The sequence below is a fragment of the Hypanus sabinus genome, chromosome 3 (genome assembly GCF_030144855.1).
Source record: "Hypanus sabinus isolate sHypSab1 chromosome 3, sHypSab1.hap1, whole genome shotgun sequence".
Taxonomy (NCBI): Eukaryota; Metazoa; Chordata; class Chondrichthyes; order Myliobatiformes; family Dasyatidae; genus Hypanus; species Hypanus sabinus.
In genome coordinates, this window is record NC_082708.1 from 40,735,980 (window position 1) to 40,751,189 (window position 15,210).

The window sequence follows — 15,210 nt, forward strand, 5'->3', positions numbered from 1 at the left end:
CCACGCACCAACCACTCTGAGTAAAAAACCTTCCTCTAATACCCCCCTTGAACTTCCCTCCCCTTACCTTAAAGCCATGTCCTCTTGTACAGAGCAGTGATGCCCTGGGGAAGAGGCGTTGGCTATCCACTCTATCCAATCCTCTTAATATCTTGTACACCTCTATCATGTCTCCTTTCATCCTCCTTCTCTTTAAAGAGTAAAGCCCTAGCTCCCTTAATCTCTGATCATAATCCATACTCTCTAAACCAGGCAGCATCCTGGTAAATCTCCTCTGTACCCTTTTCAATGCTTCCACATCCTTCCTATAGTGAGGTGACCAGAACTGGACACAGTACTCCAAGTGTGGCCTAACCAGAGTTTTATAGAGCTGCATCATTACATCGCGACTCTTAAACTCTATCCCTCGACTTATGAAAGCCGACACTTCTAAAGCTGTCTTCTTTTAAATCCTTCCTGCTGGTCAAACTTGCTGCGCGGTTTTTAATTGAATTTGAAGTACGCAGCAGAAAGACATCCATCTCCATCCTCTCATTATTTAACCCTGAAATAGCAAAATCTTCTTACAAGTAAGATCTCATTAAAAATACCAAAGAAAACTTCCATCTTAGGTGATTTTTGAGAAGGGTTGAACTCACTGCATAGCTTCGTACATATAACTGCAAGGGCAGTAGAGTGAAAATCACCTGCGGACTAGAGACAAGTCTGAACATCATAGAGCATAAAGTTGGCATCCGATCTGAGCAACGTTTATCACCAAGACCTGGAAGTGAGATCAGAATGTGGTGCATCCATTGCATCTTCTCAACACGATGCTTGAACAAATCCATGACCAGGACAGCTTCAGCACAAGGCTGTGCCAAAACTGAAGCAGCAAGAATGAGAGCAGCTTATCCCAAGTGCAAATTTGAGATACAAATAGAATATGCTCGTATAGACATGGAAAAAGCATGTCTAGAGGCTACATAAAGTGTGTTCACAGAGGAATGAGAAGTTGATACCACACCATCAGAGGCAAAGGTGTTTGAAGCAGCAGTTGACTTAATGGTGCGCCCATAACCAGAATCAGTCATGCTTCACTGCCATTATCACAACAGCTAATGCGAACATAAGAATATGTCCAAACATGTACTGGCTATGAAAAAGACAGTGCTCCAGCTCCACAGGTAAAAGATGTCCACACCACACAACCAAAATGCCTTTCACATAGTCTAGGCATTGAGTCAAGATCTACAACAGCCAAGATCCACAATACCCCCTACTGCAGCTTCATCACAGCAAAGACTTCAGTCAAGAGTTGCTACTGATGCTAATCCCATCTGCACAGGCAGGGACAGATGGAACTTCAATCAACCCTAGGACACACATCAGGCAAGCCAGACTCCACAATGCTCTCATTCAGGAGCTGCAGGCTTGCTACCTGCTTCATCGAGACCTAGTCATAGCAGATTAAAAGTGTTATACAACCAGTTATCCGTCCTGGAAGTCAAGCTTTTGCAATGCTGTAGGAGAACTAAGTTTCAAACTAGAGCTAGACCTTCTCCATAAGTGGCTTGATGGGAAATCATGCAAGGGCGAGAGCAGTTCACTTTAATAATCCAGCTCCAGGTTTAAAAATACTGTGCAGAGGCTGGACAAATGCTATGGCTCTCTAGAGGCAAAGAACTTCCCACCAGCAGACAAGGTTTTCCAAAGCTCTTACAAAGAACTGTGGAAACTATTGGAGCTTGCAGATCTGTTACTGGAACTCCAAACTGCAAAGAAAAAACAAACGAGATTGCCTACTAGGACTGAGTTTCTTGGATACAGCAAGAAGAATAAACCTTACAGTGGAGAAACTATTGAACATTAGGCAAGAGCAGTAGATAACTGAAAAGTTCAACAATAAAAAGAAGCATACCCCCTATTGGCCATTTTCATCCTTCATGGCATTTGTTTGCCATCACACAGAAACATGAAATGACCCTGGCTTTATGCTCTCAACTTCCAGTAACACATCAAAGACGGGTCTCCAGCAGAAACATGGAAAGCCAGAACGCCTATCACAGTCAGCAAAACTTAAGTGGAAAACTTTCTCATGAACCCCAATAGACAATGCCCTATTCATAAGAAACTTTACCACTTAAGTAAATGCAGAGGATTTGAAGAAAAGATGGATGCAGACCGAAGATGCTTTCTAAAGGAGCACTCAATATGTTTGGTTTCAATACACCAAGCAAAAGATTGAACAGCTATCATTCACTTCACTGAGTACACATATCAGCACTTCCTACAGGCTTTCAAGGTAAATCCTGTTCCAAAATACTTTGAGTCAACATATGCCCACAAGGACATCCTGAGAACAAGATAAGGCATATGTGATATTAGATGACCAGAGCAATGCATCATTGGCAAAATCAACATTCTTGGCTGCATCACCATTTGGTATGGGGATTGGGAGGAGGGGTGCTACTGCACAAGTTTGAAGTAATTTGCAGAAACCTGTAAGATTAAATCAGCTCCATCATGGGTACTAGCCTCAGTAAAAATCAAAGACATTTTCAAGGAGTGGTGTCTAAGGAAGGCGGCATCCATCATCAAGGACCCTACTATCCAGGACATGCGCTCTTCTCATTGTTATCGTCGGGAAGGAGGCAGAGAAGCCTGAAGGTGCACACGCAGCAATTCAGAAACAGCTTCATTCCCTTTGCCATCTGATTCCTAAATAGACACTGAACCTCACTATTTATTTGTGTTTTTGCACTACTTATTTTAACTTAAAAATATACATACACACAAATATAATTTTTCAACTGTAATTCAGTTTTTCCTCTATTAGTTATTATATATTTCATTGTACTGCTGCTGTAAAGTTAACTGCTTTCATGACATATGCCAGTGATATTAAATCTGATTCTGATTCAAAGTTTGTTTCTTCATACACTCCAAAGACATGTTCTGGAACATCAGAATTTGCAGAAAGAGCCATGGATTTGTCATGGAGTCAACAGTAGTGGTCTGCTTACCATTGCAAACTTTCATTGAGTGTGACCATATTCCCAACAGGGATGAAATTCCAACTCCTGAAGCTGTATGGTCATCACCATCTTAGATCATACAGTACTGTGCAGAAGTCTTAAGCACATGTAAAACAAATTCCATAAAGCAAAGATGCTTTCAAAAATAATAAAATGAAATGTTTCTCAATATCAAAAAATTTACTATAAAGCAGTAAACAGAAAAAAATAAATCAAATCAATATTTGGTGTGACCACCCTTTGCCTTTAAACCAGCAACAACTCTCTTTAGTACACCGTCTTGCAGTTTTATAAGAAAAATCGGCTGGTAGATTGTTTCCAGCATCGAGGAATCTCTCCAGGAAATCCCAGACAGACTCGATGATGTTGAGATTAGGGCTCTGTGAAGGGCATACCATCGCAAACCACAAAAAATCTAGGGTGCCTAAGACTTTTTCACAGCACTGTAGCTGAGAAGATCCTCCCACTTGACTCTTTTGTTGAGACTGTCCTGTGGCTTGCAGGGACACTATCCACGTACATAACATACATGAATAACACAACAGTCAACATAATGCACCTTATGCCCAACGACTGGATCTGGGTGGGTCATACTGGGTGAAAGTCTACCTCAATGGTGCTCATCAGTTCACTGTCACAACATTTAAGACTAATATCCTGGAGAACAAGCACTCAAGTCATTTCAGAACCTGTGAAAGCAGAATATGTATGAAAGAGAAGATTCTAGGTAAGCAAACAAAGCCACAAAGCCCTTGACATACAGGTGTCTTCCCCCACCCCCCAACCTTTTACAAAGGTAGAGTGTCCTATGAAACCATTCTTAAGCCAAAATGGCTTAATTTATATGGGAAAAATTCTCATAAAAGCGAAAATCCTCTTGGTAATGCAAAAACAGGTTACCAATGTAGATCTTTTGTAAAAGCAAAGTGGCGTAAAGTGAACATTTGTAAAGCGGGAGACACCTGTACTTGCCTCTACTCAACCAGATTTAGAAAAGCTAGTCTTCCGTCACTCAGAAGATGATTATAAGCTAGCACTGTCCATCAAGGATGATGTCCTCCTTCAAATCATGAACAAAGAGTTTAGCAAATATGAATAATATAGTTGGATAGCTCTCCTTCTTTTCAGCTCTCCACAACTAGTCCTACCAAACAACAGAGGGCAGGCCCTTAGTTGACTAATACCCCTCAGTCCCACATTGAGAAAGACCCAGAAATGAAAGATCATCATGTAGGGTTCATGGAGAGTCTTCAGGAACAATCAAGCTGAGTTAATGCTTCTACCAGATCCAACAAAGAAAACTAGTACTTGCCAATTTCAAAGTTTACCAAGCCCAGAAACCTGCACAAATATGAATGGTCCTTAAATCAAATGCACAAATCAAAGGAGTATCACTGAACAATGTGCTCTTGCAGGCTGCAGACCTCAATAATTGTCTGCTCGGGGTCCTCATGCACTTCAGAACTGAGTCTGTCACAGACAAGGCAGGCATCAAACCAATGTTCCAGTTTCCTACTGAGAGAGGATCATCATCATTCTTGTGGTTCCAAGACCACCAACCAGACGACAAGGTGCTGGAGTACTGCATGAGTGTTCCATGCATTTGGTAATTATTCCTCATAAGGCAATAGATTGCTACAGCTTAAGAGGAATTGGGGTAAGAGAAGGAATTTGGAAAAGAAGCACAGGACATACAGGTACATAGAAAGGCAATTCTGCATTGATCATGGCCTTAAATCATTTCCTAGTGCAGAAGAAGCAGTCAGCATGTTGAAAGCAGCACAAAACATGTTGCCACAGTCTAATCTCAGAATGCATAAAATAACATCCAACAAACAGTTTCCCATCCAAGGGTCTGGTCAAATGTCTACAAAAATTTTGATCTTGGACAGGACCTCATTACCGACAACCTTACTTTCCAGTTTACTGATACAGGTGGCCCCCATTTTTTGAACATTTGCTTTATGACAGCTCGTTGTTATGAAAGACCTACATTAGCTCCTGTTTTCGTTAACCAGAGGATTTTCGCTTTTACGAAAAAAAGATGCCTGCTTTATACTTGTGTTTACCCCCAAGAAAGGCTACCACGACCATGAAGCCTTGTGCGGGCAGTTGTGTGCGCATGCGTGTACGTGCCCATATTTTTTTCTCCAAATCGATAATTCCAAACCTGGAACATTAAAGCCAAGATTTTTGGAGAGCAAAGACAGTATAGTAAAACTGTTCTTGAGACCAGTCTCTGAGACTATTCTTCTTTTATAACCATATAACAATTACAGCATGGAAACAGGCCATCTCAGCCCTTCTTGTCCGTGCCGAATGCTTACTCTCACCTAATCCCACTGACCCGCACTCAGCCCATAATCCCACATTCCCTTCCTGTCCATATACCTATCCAATTTTGCTTTAAATGACAATACCGAACCTGCCTCTACCACTTCTACTGGAAGCTCATTCCACACAGCTACCACTCTCTGAGGAAAGAAATTCAAGTCAAGTCAACTTTTATTGTCATTTCGATCATAACTGCTGGTACAGTGCATAGTAAAAATGAGACAACGTTTTTCAGGACCATGGTTTACATGACACAGTACAAAAACTAGACTGAACTACGTAATAAAAAAAAACCACAGAGAAAGCTATACTAGACTACAGACCTACACTGGACTGCATAAAGTGCACAAAAACAGTACCGGCATTACAATAAATAAACAGGACAATAGGGCAAGGTGTCAGTCCAAGCTTCAGATATTGAGGAGACTGATAGCTTGGGGGAAGAAACTGTTATATAGTCTGGTCGTAAGAGCCCGAATGCTTCGGAGCCTTTTCCCAGACAGCAGGAGGGAGAAGAGATTGTATGACGGGTGCATGGGGTCCTTCATAATGCTGTTTCCTTTGCGGATGCAGTAGTGTTGCGGATGTGTAGTGTAAATGTCCGTGATGGTGGGAAGAGAGACCCCGATGATCTTCTCAGCTGACCTCACTATCCGCTGCAGGGTCTTGCGATCCAAGATGGTACAATTTCCGAACCAGGTAATGTTGCAGTTGCTCAGGACGCTCTCAATACAACCCCTGTAGAACGTGATGAGGATGGGGGGGTGGGAGATGGACTTTCCTCAGTCTTCGCAAAAAGTAGAGACGCTGCTGGGCTTTCTTTGCTATGGAGCTGGTGTTGAGGGACCAGGTGAGATTCTCCGCCCAGGTGAACACCAAGAAATTTGATGCTCTTTACAATCTCTACCAAGGAGCCGTTGATGTTCAGCAGGGAGTGGTCGCTCCATGCCCTCCTGAAGTCAACAACCATCTCTTTTGTTTTGTTTACAGTAAGAGACAGGTTGTTGGCTCTGCACCAGTCCGTTAGCCGCTGCACCTCCTCTCTGTAAGCTGACTTGTCGTTCTTGCTGATGAGACCCACCACGGTGGTGTCATCGGTGAACTTGATGATATAGTTCGAGTTGTGTGTTGCAGCACAGTCGTGGGTCAGCAGAGTGAACAGCAGTGGACTAAGCATGCAACCCTGGGGAGCCCCCGTGCTCAGTGTGATGGTGTTGGAGATGCTGCTCCCAATCCGGACTGACTGAGATCTCCCAGTCAGGAAGTCTAGGATCCAGTTGCAGAGAGAGGTGTTCAGGCCCAATAGGCTCAGCTTTCCAATCAGTTTCTGAGGGATGATTGTGTTGAATGCTGAACTAAAGTCTATGAACTGCATCTGAATGTATGTCTTTTTTGTCCAGGTGGGTTAGGGCCAGGTGGAGGGTGATAGCAATGGCATCATCTGTTGAGCGGTTGGGACGGTACGCAAACTGCAGGGGGTCCAGTGTTCCTCCTCGTGTTACTCTTAAACTTTTGCCCCCTTTCAACTCATGGCCTCTTGCTTGAATCTCCCCTACTCTCTATGGAAAAAGCCTATCTACGTCAACTCTATCTACCCCCCCATAATTTTTAATACCTCTATCAAGTCCCCCCTCAAACTTCTACACTCCAAAGAATAAAGATCTAACTTGTTCAATCTTTGCCTGTAACTTAGGTGCTGAAACCCAGGTAACATTCTAGTAAATCTTCTCTGTACTCTCTCTATTTTGTTGACATCTTTCCTATAATTTGGTGACCAGAACTGTACATAATACTCCAAATTCGGCCTTACCAATGCCTTGTACAATTTTAACATTACGTCCCAAATCCTATACTCAATGCTCTGATTTATAAAGGCCAGCGTACCAAAAGCTTTCTTCACCACTCTATCCACGAGATTCTACTTTCAGGGAACTATGCACCATTATTCCTAGATCAATCTGTTCTACTGCATTCTTCAATGCCCTACCATTTACCATGTATGTCCTATTTGGATTTTTCCTACCAAAATGTAGCACCTCACACTTAACAGCATTAAACTCCATCTGCCATCAGTCAGCCCACTCTTCACTCAACACTTTTAAGCTGGTAAGAATGCTATTTTATTGAGCAACTCTAACCAATTGAAATAGGTCTGATAAAATGTAGAGCTTTTCTCAGTCTTTTCAGTGTTCTTCTTTTGCCAAAGACTTAATGAAATAATCACTTGACTTTTAATTTCAGTAGTTAAGTTTTTCATCCTATACATGCCAGGCAGGAAACATTCTGGACTCTAGAGGTACAACTTAGTTGGTATAGACATTACTTCCTGTATGCAAACTGCTTTTTTAATATCATTCCTTACATGGATTAACTCTGATTCAATCTGAAGCACGCAGTGGAAAGGCCACCTCTTTATTTGCCATTGAAGCACCAATACCTTCCCAGAAATAAGAACTCATTAAAAACCCTGAGAAAAACTTCCGTATTGGTGATTGGTGGAGAAAGCTTTAACTCACAACATAGCTTTGTAAATATAAACTCAGGAAGGCTAAAGGAAGGCATGAGGTTTCTCTAGCAGATAAGACAAAAGAGAATCCCAAGGGATTTTCAGGTATACTTAAATCAAAAGGGATAGCAAAGGACTAATTTGGTCCTCTGGTAGATCAAAGTGGTCGTTTATGCAAGGAGCCAAAAAAGTGTGGGAGATCTTAACTGGACTTTTTGCATCTGGATTTACTCAGGAGATGGACGTAGACTATATAGAAATGAGATACAGCAGCAGTAAGGCAAAGGACTATATACAGATTACAGAGGAGGTATCTGCTGTCTTGAGGAAAATTAGGGTGGATAAATACCCAGGGCCTGGTAAGGAGTTCTCCTGGTCCCTGTGGAAGGCCAGTGCAGAAATTACAGGGGCATTAGAAGAAATATTTAAACTGTCCTTAGAAATGGGTGAGGTACCAAAGGATTAGAAGATAGCTAAAGTTCTTCAATTGTTTAATAAAAGGCCCCAAGAATAAGCCGGGAAAGTATAGGCCAGAGGTCGGCAACCTGCGGCTCCAGAGCCACATGCGGCTCTTTGATCTCTGTGATGCGGCTCCCCGTGGTTTGTTAGCTTTTGAAATGTAATTCGAAATTTGAAGATTATGGTGATCTTGTACAATATGAAAACTTTGCGGAGACACCGTTTCCTGGCACATCCGAACCGGCTCACAATTAGCCACCGTTCCGACTAAGGGAGATAGCCTACGGGGGTTTGTGAGTACGTGTCTTTTGGAGCATCCGCGCCCACGGGGACGGGTTGAGGGAGGCTTTAAAGCAAGGCTGTTTAGTTCGAATAAAGTTACCTTTGACTGCAGTGTCTTTATTTTAGCGCTGCGTGTAGCACACCGCTACAACGTGTTTTTTATCGCTATTAATATACATCACAACTGCCAATGCCTGACACCCGCCAGTGCGCGCATTCTTTTAATTCTTCGATCCAAGGTAGGCTAACTATGGAGTAACCTTCAACCCAACGTCTTTTTTTCGGAGTTCAAAATGTTTTTGTTGCATGCAGAAATGTAATTTCGTTTTCTCTGCAGGAGTTCATCAATTTCATAAATGCAACACATTATAGTTTGTTTATACATAGCATAAAGGCAAAAAAAACCCGTTGTATGCAGTGTTATTTCATTTTGTGGCTCCCAGTGTTTTCTTTTCTGTGGGAAATGGGTCCATATTGGCTCTTTCAGTGGTAAACGTTGCCGACCCCTGGTATAGGCTAATGAGCCTGACATCAATAATGGATAAGTTACTGGAAGGTATTCTAAGGGACTGGATATCTAAGCATTTGGATAGACAAAAATTGATTAGGGAAAGTGAACATGGCTTTGTGCATGGTAGGTCATGTCTAACTAATCTTACAAAGTTTTTTTGAGGAAGTTACCAGGAAAACTGATGAAGGCAAGGCAGTGGATATTGTCCACATGAACTTTAGCAATGCATTTGACAAGGTCCCGCACGGGAGGCTGATCAAGAAAGTTCAGTCGCTTGACGTTCAAGATGACGTAGTAAATTAGATTAAGACATTGATTTTGCAAGGAGAGTGGTAGTTGATGGTTGCCTCTCTGTCTGGAGGCCTGTGCCTAATTATATGCACTGGGGATCAGTGCTGTGTTCGTTGTTGTTTGTCATCCACATCAATGATTTGGATAACAATGTGACAAACTGGATCAGCAAATTTGCAGATGAGAGAAGACTGGGAGTATAGTAGATAGCGAGGAAAACTATGAAAGCTTGCAGCAGGAGCCGGACCAGCTGGAAAAATGGACTGAAAAATGGCAGATGAAATCTAATGCAGACAACTATGAGGTATTGCACTTTGGGAGGACAAACCAGGGTAGGACATACACAGTGAGCGGTAGGGCACGGAGAACGGTACTGCCAGAACTAGGGATCTGGGAATATAGATCTACAATTCATTGAAAATGTGTCACAGGCAGATAGGGCCATAAAAAAAGTTTTTAGCATGCTGGCCTTATTAAATCAAAGTAATGAGTTAAGGAGTTGGGATGGTATGATCAAGTTATACAAGACACTGGTGAGGCCAAATTTGGAGTATTGCTTGCTGTTTTGGTCACCTACCTACAGGAAAGATATCGGTAAGATTAAAAGAGTGCAGAAAAAATTTACACTGATGTTGCCAGGACTTGAGGACCTGAGTTACAGGAAGAGGATGAATATGTTAGATCTTTATTCTCCCGACTGAGAGGAAATCTGATAGAGGTATACAAAATTTTGAGGGGTATAGATAGGATAAATGAAAATAAGCTTTTTCCACTGAGGTTGGGAGATACTGGAAGAGGTTATGGGTTAAGTGTGAAAGGCAAAACATTTAAGAGGAACACAAGGAGAGATTTCTTCACTAACAGTGTGGAATGAACTACCAGTGTAAGTGGTGGATGTGGGTTCAATTTCAACATTTAAGAGAAATTTGGATAGGTACATGAATGGGAGGAGTATGGGGGGCTATGTTGCGGGTGCAAGTCAAAGGGACTAGATGGGCCAAAGGGCCTGCTTCTGTGCCATAGTGTTAGATGACTGTGTGACTATTACCTCCTCCTCCTCTTCTCCTCACCTGCCATCATCTCCCTCCAGTTCTCCTCTCCCCCCCCTCTTCTCTTTCTTCCATGGTTCAACTCCTCCACTCCCTTAACCGTCCCTATTCTTCAGCCCTTCACCTCTTCCAATCACCTCCCAGCTTCTCACTTCATCACCCCCTCCCTACCCTAACCACCCACCTTCCCCTGCACCTGGCCACACATACCACCTGCCAGCTTGCTCTGCTTTTCCTTCACCCACCTTCATATTCCAGTTTCTTCTCCCTTTCTTTGCAGTCCTGATGAAGGGCATCAGCCCAAAACATCGATCATTTATTCCCCTCCACAGCTGCTACCTGATCTGCAAAGTTCCTACAGCATTTTGTGATGCTCTAGATTTCCAGCATCTGTGGGAACTCCGTGCTTATCCTTTATTTTGGCAATGATCTTTATCTTTATACACTGAAGCATTGCATGACATTTTTCTTACTCTTTGTGGATAAAATGAGAATTGCTTTACTTGTATGATAACAAATTCAATCTGGATTCATTGTCTATTTAATAAGTGAAAGCACATAGTCACTGCAACTGTTAATAAATAATATCATAGAAGGAAAAGAATTGGCAGCCATATCATTCACTAGATGTCAAAGCAGGGTGTTCAACTGAAGCTGACATGTTTTCTGATCCCATCTGTTGTCACTTTTCGGTGGCCTACTAAAATGCCTCTTAAATTCTTCAATTATCTTTCTCCCTTATTAGCAACTTGTGTCTAAACAACCACTTACACAGAATTATTTTTCCCACTTTATCTTGCAACTTTTGCTATTACCTTGTCCATGCAGAACTGATAACAGATGATGTTAACTATTAATCTTTCCAAGACCTGTCTTGAATAAGAAATCTACAAAAATCCCTTTAATCAATTTTCTTAGCTTTTCTCAACATAAAAACTCACTCTGTTAATGTTGCTATTAGCAACCTTACCGGAATGTTTTTGCTTTTTGGGACGTAATCTTCATCACCCCCTCCCTAATCAATGTAACATAATGATTCAAATATCATAAAAAATCCAAAAACTTCCCAGAGCTGCTTTTTAGATACAACTTGATACCATGTATATAGAGAAGTAAGCAAAGGTTTGGTCAGAGGATTAGGAGAGGTAGAAGGCTTGAGAACAAAATTTTAGAGCCAAGTCAGCTGCAGATACATCCACCAAAGTGATAAAATAATGAGTACAAAAAGACAGAATGCAGATTTCAAAAAGCTTAAGAGGTTAGAGAAAGCCCACAGAAATTCACCCATTACAGAATTTACAAATCACTCATTAAAAATCTGAAATATAAAATAAAGCTCACTCTCATAGAATCTATGGGGGAAAGTGTAAACAGGTTTTTGTCCCAATAGAAAATTGCAATATGAACTGCAAATGCAAAATCCCAGTAAAAGACAAGTGGCCTGTAATCAAACTTTGGATTAAACAACACCTTGGACAAAATTAAAACACTTAATTAGTTCCTAATTGAGTGCTCCTTTAAATAAAACCTGGATCTTCCTTTTCCTTTTGAAAACTTCATTTCATTTTTTTTTTAAGAATCTCTGAATCTTGTTCTCTCAACTAATCATTATTTCAATATATTTCAGTACATAAAAAATTCACTTTCTGATAACCTGTGCTGTTCTGTGAACTCTTACATTATCACATTCTATTATCCTCACTAATGTTTGATATTTGTGGTCAATATTTCTCATATCTAAAAACAGAGGAGACAGTAGGCAGGAATAGGCCAGTCGGCCCTTCAAGTTCCACATGGTCCTCAATCCACTAACCTTTTATCAACTTCCACCTTAAATATGCCCAACATTGTGGGGTCTTTGAGAGTTTCAGCCTTGATCTTCTTTGGTAATACCTCTACTTATTTTTTTGGGACAGATTGATGGAGATGAGAGTATAAATTAGGCAATGGTCAGTCCAGCAGTCATCGATGCTGTCAAGGTGCAGGTGGTGCAGACATCATGGTCCCTCACTCAAGAAATGATAAACTCTAACAGCTATGGAGCTTGCTCAAAGAGTGCAAAGGCATCTTGTTTAGTCAGAGAGCTTAAGTTGTCATGACAACGTGTTGGTAATGACAAGGCCATACTCTAAGCACTTCATCAAGAGAAAAGCTTTGTTGGAGTTATCTCTACTCCATCTTTGCTGACCACACCAAGCATTACTGCATAGATATTAATGCTCACACGTGACCTCCTCCCAGGTCCACAACTCAGGCTGTACATCTAGCCCCACTCCTTTTACTGATTTGGCTGTACTATGCATATTATAACAATTCTGGAATTCATATTTAGAATGAGAAGTGAAAAGTAGTAACACAAAAGAAAACTGTAAAAAGTTCTCAAAATGTTTTTTGCTATAAGAGAGCAAATAAAGCAAGACAAATGCTTTTTATAGGAATGATGAAACAAAGGCCTCGTTCTATATGATTTGCTTAATCTGTGAAAGGAAATACAGCATAAATGTTTATGACAGCACAGGCAATTTTAAAAGCCCTCTGTGCTACACTTTGTGCCCTTGCCTTCTTCCCATCTATTACAGCAATTAATTAGTACCAGCGGAAGGCAACAAAAAAAGGGATACGGTGATATGCAAGCAACACCAAGTGAGGTTAGAGCATAATCAGGAAAGTTAATGATATTAAGCTTAAAGCATGGAAGATAGGATATTGCTCATAGGTACATTGCATATATTATAGAGCTTGGAGGTAACAAAGTTTTTACCTCATAGATGGCCTGAACCAAGGGAGAGAAAAAAAGAGGAAGTGTCATATTGTCACCATAACCTAAATTACTTACTTGGATGTTATTCACTTGGATTTCCAGAAGGCGTTCAAAAATGTGTCACATAAAAATCTTATAAGGATGCACAGAGTTGGGGGTGATGTATTAGCATGGATAGAGGATTGGTTAATTAATAGAAAGCAGAGAGTTGAGATACACTGGTGTTACTCTGGCTGGCAATCAGTGGTGAGTAGTGTGCTGCAGGGTTCGGTGATATACATTAATGATCTGGAAGGGGGGACTCAGTAGTTTGCTGAGGACACTAAATTGAGTGGAAAAGCAAATTGTGCAGAAGACACAGAGTCTGCAGAGGGATCTAGATAGGTTAAGTGAATGGGTAAAGGTCTGGCAGATGGAATAGAAAGTTGGTAAATGTGAGGTTAACCACTTTGGCAGGAACAAAGGAAAAGCAGATGACTTAAATGGTAAAAAATTGCAGCAAGCTGCTGTGTAGAGGGACTTGGGAGAGCTTGTGCATGAATCATTAAATGTTGGTTTGCTGGTGCAACAGGCTTTCAACAAGGGAAATGGAATGTCAGCCTTCACTGCTAGAGGGATTGAAGTTAACAGCAGGAAGGTTATGCTCCAACGATACAGGGTATTGTTGAGGCCTCATCTGGAGTACTGCATGCAGTGCTGATCTTTTTAGTTGAGGAAGGATATACTGGCTTTGAAGGCAGTCCAAAGGAGGTTCACCAGGTTGATACCAGAGATGAGGGCGTTAGGCTATGAGGAGAGATTGAGTCACCTGGGACTGTACTCGCTGAGAGGAGATCTTATAGAAACTTAAAATTGTGAAAAAGATAGATAAGACAGAGGCAAGAAAGTTGTTTCCTCTGGTAGGTGAGACTAGAACTAGGGCACATAGCCTCAAGAGTCGGGGGAGTAGATTTAGGATGGAGATGAGGAGGAACAGCTTTTCCCAGAAATTAGCGAATCTGTGGAATTCTCCGCCCAATGAAGCAGTGGAGGCTATCTCAGTAAATATATTTAAGACAAATTAGATTTTTGCATTGTACGGGAATTAAGGGTTATGGGGAAATGGCAGGTAGGGGTGGAGATGAGTTCGTGGCCAGATCAGCCATGATCTTATTGAAGGCGGAGCAGGCTTGACGGGCCACATGGCCCACTCCAGCTCCTATTTATGTTCTTATGTTCTGAATAAACCAGGAATAAACTAAAATTTGTGATTATCCCACTATTCCCATTTTGATTTTTCAATACAGTGGATTCCGATTAATTGGGACATATTGGAACCAGTACGCTATGCCTCAATTAGCCAAAGTTTCATGGAAGTAGTTGTTTACATGTGATAATGGCCACACTCCGGTACATCGCTTCGACAGGCAGAGAAGGGAGGCAGCGGGTTTCATACCCCAGTGAAATGGGGACATCCCTGTCTTTGCATGTGAAGTTAACTCTGGCAGACTGGGCAGATGAGATCAACAGTGAAATCTAATGGCAAGGCAGCAGTTTTGCAACATTTTGTGGAGAGCGAAGGGAATGACAAGGTAATAAACTGCAACCAAGGAAAAGCCCAGCTTGTGATGACTACTCATACCACTGGACCCAGAGTCCCGAAGTCAAGAGAATGGAACTGTCCCACTGCAACACTTTTTGCACTTTAAAAACTCTCCCACACAGGTTTCACTGTCATTCTTGGATATGACAGACAGCCAACATGCTGCTGTGTTCTTTTGATTGACTGTAAATGAACAAAATTAGCAGAGACATCTATTGGAGATAATGGACTGCCTTCATACTATGCTTTTGACAAATGTATCCTCCAAATCTTCATTTTCATTGTAACGTTCAAAATGATTGTTGATTCCTTCAAATTCTTCATAACTTGAAATAGTGAAATCACTATTTTCACTCCTGACCATTTCTGGCATCCCCAAGCCTGAATGCTTGAAACCGTAGTGAGCAAAACAATTCTA

At 41.5% G+C, this 15,210-nt stretch overlaps 1 protein-coding gene across 1 annotated transcript in view; it reads right to left on the reverse strand.

Annotated features, from left to right (window-relative positions):
• The window catches only part of pan3 (poly(A) specific ribonuclease subunit PAN3), a 111,486-nt gene that overhangs the window by 91,637 nt on the left and 4,639 nt on the right, over positions 1-15,210 (reverse strand). The window lies entirely within an intron of this gene.